The sequence below is a fragment of the Pagrus pagrus genome (genome assembly GCF_965226575.1).
Source record: "Pagrus pagrus genome assembly, chromosome: 15".
Taxonomy (NCBI): domain Eukaryota; kingdom Metazoa; phylum Chordata; class Actinopteri; order Spariformes; family Sparidae; genus Pagrus; species Pagrus pagrus.
Window position 1 is genome coordinate 4,434,387 of NC_140199.1, and position 8,546 is coordinate 4,442,932.

An 8,546-nucleotide genomic window follows, 5' to 3' on the forward strand; every position below is an offset into this window, starting at 1 on the left:
GTTGGTAAGAAGGTGAGCTGTCCCCTTCACTAAAACCACTCATTACTCAAGTCAATGCCTGGATGAATGGCCACGGTGTGCATGTTCCTAATGTGTGTGAGTGTGTCCCTGTGTGTGAGTTTGTGTGTACACTTGTGCATCTATCCAACAGTGGACCTCGGTGTCATTACAAAAGTGGACCGGTGGGACATTTAATATCGGTCGTATAGTTGGTCATTAAATTCCATTATTGTTAGATTAACCAGATGTTAATGTGGGTGTTATGTGTGTGCTTTTCTTGAAGATGATGACATATTTTTGAGGATATTTGTGTGGTTAAACAACTGACATGACTGCAGGTTTCAGACATTTACACTGGTTGTAACTGTATTTATCTTTTAATATGTGTTTGTGTGACTTCATTATATGACATTAAACTAAGACTATATATTTTGTTTAACTCTTTTTCTTTCAACAGAATGTGCTGGTGCTAACAAGTAATGGCACACCGTACATGTAGGTCCCCTTTTTAATGTGGATACTATAGAGTGATGTCCAAGTGAAGATGCTTAAACAACAAAAAAATGTAAAAAAAAATGTAGCCCAAACACAATATAAAACACAACCCGACATTGTTCATTATTGCTTGTTTTTTTCTTCTTCTCCTGACTCTGAAATTCAAAATTAGACATTAGACTACAACGCTCCACTCCACATTTTTCATAGTCGTAGTAGTAGTTGCAAATACAACTGTGAAACGATTTGTTTAAGTTGTTTAATGCTGCTGGACTGGATTTCTTTGTGAAGGCCCCAGGTCCGATTTTTCTCAGTGACTCTCTCTGCTCTGCTATCTAACGTTAGTTAAGAATTTGAGTCTGCTAACACCAACAAACAACTGACTTTGGACCCAATTCTGCTTCCCTTTTTTATTTTTCAAAACGACACAGAACAATGGTCCACACAGGTTCATTGTAGATGAGTCCACTGTTGCCATTGTAGGGAAGTATTTGTGTGTGTGTATGAGGGACCGCTGCATGCCCTCCCTGCCTTCCTCCACTATCTTTTCCTTCTTAAAGAGAGAAAGAGCAAACTGGATGGGGGGCGAAATGAACCTGAATTGAGTGCCTGAATGTGTTTCAGCATGGCAACCATATTGATTCCATTTCATATTACAGCAAATACGGCCGGGAAAAGTTCAAGCCCTGCAGGGGGGTTCTGTCCATAGCTTTTAGAGATGTGCGAACGGTCCACACTGCAGGAAAAAACATGGTTTGATTAAAGAGAAAACTATTCGTCCCTCACTTCCCTCATCATACGCTGCCTTAAACAGGAATGGACGGAAGGAGCACGAGATCTAATACAGTACATTAGGCTCGTCTGGCATGAGGAAATCCTACAGTTGTGAAGCTTGTAATGTTCAGCGTTTGATGCTGTGCCAGAAAAGTGTTGAATCATCTCTTCGCTCATTTTTCAAATCTGCTGTGTTGTCCCGTTATGTTTCAAAATGCTGATGTGTTCCTGCTATTTTGGAGCGTGTGATGGGAATAATTAATATCCAATTCAAATCACGACAAATGCGCAGCAAATAGGGGTACAGCAACACCTCAATATGACAATGCTCACAACAAGGTTTAATGTAGAACACATTAATTAGTGTGAGGTGTCATTGATGGTCTATCTGATATTACCATGTTGTGTTGGTCATGGATTATCATTGCAACTGACCAATTACGCCGCAGTGATGTCATAGTTTTGTGACTTGTGTTGGTGTTGTTGAAAATAAGTTATTTTACTTATTACTAGTTACTTATTATTAGTTACTTATTTTCTGTTTCTTTTCAGTTTTCTGTCACTGTTTGGTTTTGATTAGGGAACAAAAAATACTTCAGTTTAGGACGACATGGTTTGGATATAAAACACCTTTTCGCAATGTTTAACGTGTTACAAATTGAAACTTATCCAATGTGCATACCTTGCTGGTCTTTTTTCTCCAAGTTGCAAAGCTATGATATAACAAAAACATGAGTGGTCAGCCAACATGGTGATGCCAGATCATGCATCCATATTGAGTCATCCCTCATTTAATAAGCCTAATTTCATAGACGTACAGACATGAGGAGAAAACAGAAGTGAGTTTCGGCTTGTACATGGCAGCATCAGACTTTACCACAGCCACTAACCAGTTGTTTAAAGACATGTTAAGTTGTTTAATTAACTTTTTGATGAACAAATAGAACAACTGACTCATTGAACAACTGACTGGTTGTTGTTAAAAGAAATAGTTATTTTGTATGAATTTTGATTATTAATTTTAACAAAATGTGAATTTACTTGATACAATCCATCCAAGTATTTCATTCTCAGAATCAACCTTTATCCTTAAAATAACAGCATCCCACTGTAATTGTTGACACTGTAGGTGGCACATAAAGGCAGTGTTGGTTCATTATCAGACTCATGTTGGTCTTGCATAGAGATACAAACTTCAATAGTAAAAGCTGAAATCCTAAATGGTGTAATAATAATGGAGTCACATTTTCAGCAGTGTGAATTGTGACCTGCCATGAGCATTTCAAACCTGCTTAGTTCAGCTATCACCCAGTAAAAATACTGGTCTATTTCCGAGACATTATGAGGCCCTAACACACTGAGATATGGGAAAATAGCAGCTTTTGTCTCCGTCCATAAATCCAGCTCTATTCTCCCATTCACCGTCACAAAGATGAATAACAGTCAGGTGTGAAAATAATACTACCCTGTTCAATAAGGACAAAGAGCTGGGCCCTCTTAACGATCTGTCTCTGCATTAACGATCTGTCTGCGTACTAATGACTCAGCCTTCATAATGACTAACTGATGATGTGGGAGGAACAGAGAGGAAAACGTTAGCCTCCCAAAGCACTCAATATCTTCACCATTAGAGGGAACATCCACCCAAAAAAACACTATCCCGGGTCTTTTCTTTGTAATGACCAATTGATGATGTGGGAGGAACAAAAGAGGAGAAGTTTGACAGTGAAGTCGGTCAATACTTCCTAACACGGGGAGATTAAGACTCATTCTCAATCTCCAGTTCTTAAAATAGAATTAGGTGAATGCACTCTTGCCTTTGAGTGCACATTAGGTAGATACTGAAGTCGGTACATTTTTTTTTGTTTCTGGGAATCCAGCTCTAATGAACTTTCTATATTAATCAGGAGACGATCAAGACCTTTTTTTCTGCCCAGACGGTTCATCAGGCTAAACACTGGGTTGGGGATCTGCAGGTCGAGTTGTATTTCTCATGCCTCATTATTTCAAAGAGAAACAGTTTTCCTACAACACATTCAAATAAAGTCGGTCAATTCCAGTTGAAACAGCGGTTATATGCAGGAACTAGATGCCCTTTCACCCCAGAAACACTAAATCAAGGCTTATCAGGCTCAGTTATCCATTGTTCATGAAGTATCTCAATTGCTTTTTATTGCGTGCTCTCAGTCATTTTGTAAAAGTAGCTGTCACAACTTTATAAGGGGAAGATATCTTACTTCCGTTTTCACTTCATCTCTTTCATTATTCAAGTGAAGGAAATTATTGTCTCCTGTTTTAAGCTTTATCTCCATGATGGGCTGTCACAATGTGCTCAATAACATGATAAATGATGGGGGGTTTTATCTCGGGTCAGTCAATACCTTTATTGACTGAGTGAGGCGAAGATGTTTTAAATTCTGATTTGATGAAAGTTTCAGTGACATTAGTCAGGATATGAGGGCTTTAATACTGATAAAGTGTCATCGTCATCCTCAAATGCTGTTGACTCTGAGACGCTGAAGTGCAGTTTAAAGGAATTAAAGGGGGGTTGTGTTGGCCTGCAGAAAAACTTGTACTTTGTGTAGTCGTGAGTCATTAATCGATGTTGGGGGTAATGCTTGCATAATGGGCAGATAATGATGTGGGCAGAACAGAGGAGAATGACCTCAATTGGCATCTTGGTCAATATGAGAATGATGGAGAGGGATTAAGACTTCTCCTTTAGAAAACTCCAATACTTCATGTCAAAGAGTTTATTTCCCTTTCTTTAACTCACGCAGGACCATGAAAGGACTGATACTTACAGGCATTATATGTATATGACACTTATTTGGAAAACAAATTAAGTTGTTCTTTTTTCCTACACTTGAAGCGGTTTAATTTAGACCTTAGGGGAAAGTAAATATTACAGCTCTCTTAAGATAGATGATAATGTGGGAGGAGAGGAGAATATTAGCTCCCAAGGTTGTCGGTATATGAATAAGTGAAGGAACTTACAGCAGACAGAATAACTAATGAATTGGAGAGAATTTGGGCCCAGTCCTGCTTTCCCCCTCATGACCCCGGGGGTCCAAAAGTTTACTGTTACGTATGAACTATGAACAGCCTATTGTTGGCTGCAAAACAAAATGCGGGATGTGCCTGCTCAAAACGAGTACATAGCTGCAATCAAAGCCTCATGAGTGTTATGTCAGGATGAGACAACAGGATATTAGCTTGATAATGGCTAAATATGACCAACATGAAAATCTTCATGACCTCTTGGCCAAGTTACAGGAGGAATTTAAGGAAAATGATCACCTGAAGGACATTAATGTCATTTCATCTCACATCAGCTTTAATAGCATGTTCTCATCCCAGGTCCTCAAATACAAATGCCAATACCTTGACCATGTCCCTCTGTGTCTCATAAGGATAAACAAGGTACCCTTTTGCATCTGTGGCGTCTTGCCTGCCACCAAAAAACACCTTTCTATCACGTGGTTAACTTGAAACAGCAGTTTGGTTATGGTTAGGTTTAGGCAGAAAAACTTGGTTAGGTTAGATCAGTATCTGATTCTCTCAAATTGACACAGATGGATTAATATTAGAGTTAGTTTCAGCCTCTTTATGACATGAGACCTGAAGGGACTTATTTTGATGCACTTGGAATGAGACCGGCAGGATTTCAAGGGTCCAAACTGGAATAAAACTAGTTTTTCTGATTTGTTTGTTCCAGCAAACAAAACTTGCTGTGTTGGTGGGTTGTGAGTTGGCCAAGTGTTCTTGCCCTAGTTCTTGGGATAGCTGCTGGTTGGTCACGGTGCATGTGATGATGAATCCCATTATTGGCAGCTTAGAAGAAGCAGCTGGTGATGTCATGTCATTGATTTGGCACCATGTGTCATGGAGGCGGCAAAGCACCTGTCTCTCCTTCCTCCCCAAGCCAATGGTAGACTTCCAGATCAGTCAGCAGTTAAATGATAAACTCTGAGTATGACCCCGCACTGTGACAGAGCTAAATGTATTTGTGTGCGTGATTAAACAATCCCAAATTCTAATCTTCTTAAACTTTTTTTGCCTTTATGAGGCAGTTCTGTTGTTATGTGGGTGGTAGAAAATTAAATAAGTGACTGCGGAGAGAGTTAAGCACAGATTCCTCATTATCCGTTAAACTCAGCACTGACTCAGCACTGGGTCATTAGTATCATAATCAGAGCTTTGCTCCAATATGAAGTATTTAATTTTAATATGAAAGAAGAGCTTAAGACGTGCTATTTTTAATGGAGATGTGAGTCCTATAACAGGGAAAGATTCCACATCAGGTTTAAAAATAGAATCCAAACAGGTTCAAAAAGCCATGTGTGTCATTCTCTGCATATATGCCTTTATTACATAAGCATAGTGCTATAAGTGCATAAGTAATGTGTCCTTGTATAAAACCTACATGCATTTATGCATGTACATATGTAAGAAGCCTAATGAGACATGTAAATGCTCCAATGAGCAGTGCTGGGAAATGTCTCAAGGTTAGACGAGGGGTACACTGTATGAGGTCAAAGTTAGAGCTGCTTTTGAAGCTACCTATGTGAAATTAAGTATTGACGAGCCCATAGCCACAATGACATACAGTAAACCTTGTTATCATTCATAGAGGATGACTGATGGATGGAGATGAGGAGCGTGTTCATGCACACCTTGCCTTACAATTAATACAGCAGCTGAGCTTCAGAGGTAGTCCAGAATCACACACTGACAGATATTTGAGATCTGACTTCAGTTCACTTATTTCATATTAAGTCTTCATAATTTCAGATTAAAAACCACCTTGAAAGGGTTATAGCATGTAGCAGCTCAGTCACCAGGGTAAAATGGCGACAATTGATGTTTCTGCATACCAGTGATGAGTCCAAATTTGAATGTGTCATAAATGTGTCATATCATGTTCACTTTACATGCTTATGACCTGACTTTCATATCCGGAGGTGGAGGGGATGTTGGTGGAGCTACAGGCAAGAAGGCCACCAAGCTAGTGACTGAAGTTTGTGACTGCATTTCAACATTCCTAAGTGTGAAACCACACTTGTGCAGTGACAAAAAACTGATGTCTTGACACGTAGTCAACACATTTTCAGCCATGTTTGTGGTGACCAAAGAAGGGATTTTAAGCCAGGACATAATCTAACAAAGCAGTTTCTGTGTCTAAATCTAACCAGATAAACAGCGTAACAACCTAAAGGTTTAAATTGAACCTAAAGAAACATAAAGTTTCAACGTATTTACGGTTTGCAGTGTAGGTTGTAGGTAAAAGTACCAAGTACTTATAAATAATGCAACAGTTGCACAGATTTGCTTTGGTGTAATACATTTCGAGTTAATTGCCCTTTTAGATTGGTATTCATTTTCACTGATGTTTCAGGTGTCAGGGAGATTTGCATAGAAATGAGAGATTTTAGATTATTTTATTCAGACAGACAGACTTAAAACTACTGAGAGTAAGAGGAGACTACTTTTCACACCCATCATCAGTATTATTATTTCTGCAAAAAACAAAGCACAGGCTGCTGACCCTTGTCATCGGAAATGCCGAGGAAATCCATGAAAGGAAAACCACGAACAATCGACAAATCCACTTGGATCTGGAATATGAGGTGGGAAGATGTTGTTAGGGAGTATTAATGGTGGAGCTGTGAGAGGAGGGACGAGGAGCTTTTTATGTTTGCAAGTTGTCGTTGTTCATCTTTGTTTTCACAGTTTTTTAATCACGCAGTACACTGACCCCCCGCTTAGAAGGGAAAGAGGGTTATACTTAAAGGCTTCACAACTACAGTAGTGGTGCTTCATGTGGCATAATCATTAGAGAGTAGAAATTCTTTCAACACAACTAGAGGGCACTAAGACTCTGTGTGTACAGCACACACACACTAACACACACACACACACACTGCACAAGTGTAAGTGAAAGTGTTTATGCATATGTAGCATTTATTTCCGTGCGTGTATCTGCGCTCTACGATGCCTAGCTGTCACTCAAATTATACATGAACACTCCATATGCATGCTTTCATGTGTACTGTGTGTGAATGAATGTGTGTGTGTGTGTGTGTGTGTGTGTGTGTGTGTGTGAGACCCGGTATCTGGTTCTGTCTCTCTCTCTCTCTCTCGTAGCCTCCTAAAGCACATAGAGAGCTGCCTCTAATTAAAGCAGTGTGATGACTTCTTGTGACGGCGAAACACACGCGCGCACACACGTTCGCTTTAACACACACACACACACACACACACACACACACACACACACATAGCCTGTGGTCCCTAGTATAATGAGTTCTTATTGTGAGTGTGAGGCAGCTAAATACCTACTGCATAGCGTTCTCCAGGCTAAAAACAGATCAGTGCTTCATTTTGGTTTTCAATGCTGAAACCTCTGCGGTTCGGAGCTGCATATGCATGTGTGTGTGTTTGTGAGTGTTTTGAGTGTGTCTCTCTGCATGTATTTCTATACCGGTATTTGAACGCATCTGTGTGCCCAAATCTGTGTGTCTAAAAATAAGTCATCAGGACTTTAATAGCTTTCTGAATTCCTCATCCAGACCCAAATTAAACCTGCTAGTTTCCATTGGACTTGATCCCTGCAACCTCCCCCCACAAAAAAACCATGTGTGTGTGTTGGTCTCTCTCTGTGTGTGTGTTTGTGTTTGCGCCGGATACCGGATATCAGTTTCTAATAGAGGGGTAGAAATTGTTCCCCATCCCCGGTAATAATAATGCTGCGAATCCACAATAATGTGCCGACTTTTACAGAGGTGATGAGATGCCATTGGCAGAGGAATGGGGTAATACAAATGCTAATGCCGCCTCCACTCGTCTCCTCCCTGTCCTCTTCTCATACGCCATCTCCTCCTGCACTTTCCTGACTCTCCTGTCCTCTCGCGTCCTCTTCTTCCACGGATTAGATTAGATCAATTGCCCCAAAAAGAGGAAAATCAGAAAAAGGGAAAGCCAAAAATAAAACCCACCACGTCCACACAGCAGTACACTGGCTTTACTTGTGCAATATGTATACTGACAGTCCGTTCTCTTCATTTATCTCTTTTGCTGTTATCTATTGTGTTTTCATTCCCAGGATGGGACGGTGGTGGGTTATGGTGTCAGAGTTACAGGCGAGAAGACTGGCGAGTAAGTGACGGCAGTTCGAAGCTGCATCTTTTAAGCAGTATCATTTTAAGGAGACCTTGGGCCAATTTGCAACGTGTTGGTGGCAGCTAAAAACAGAACATTTTGAAGAGAAGTCTGGA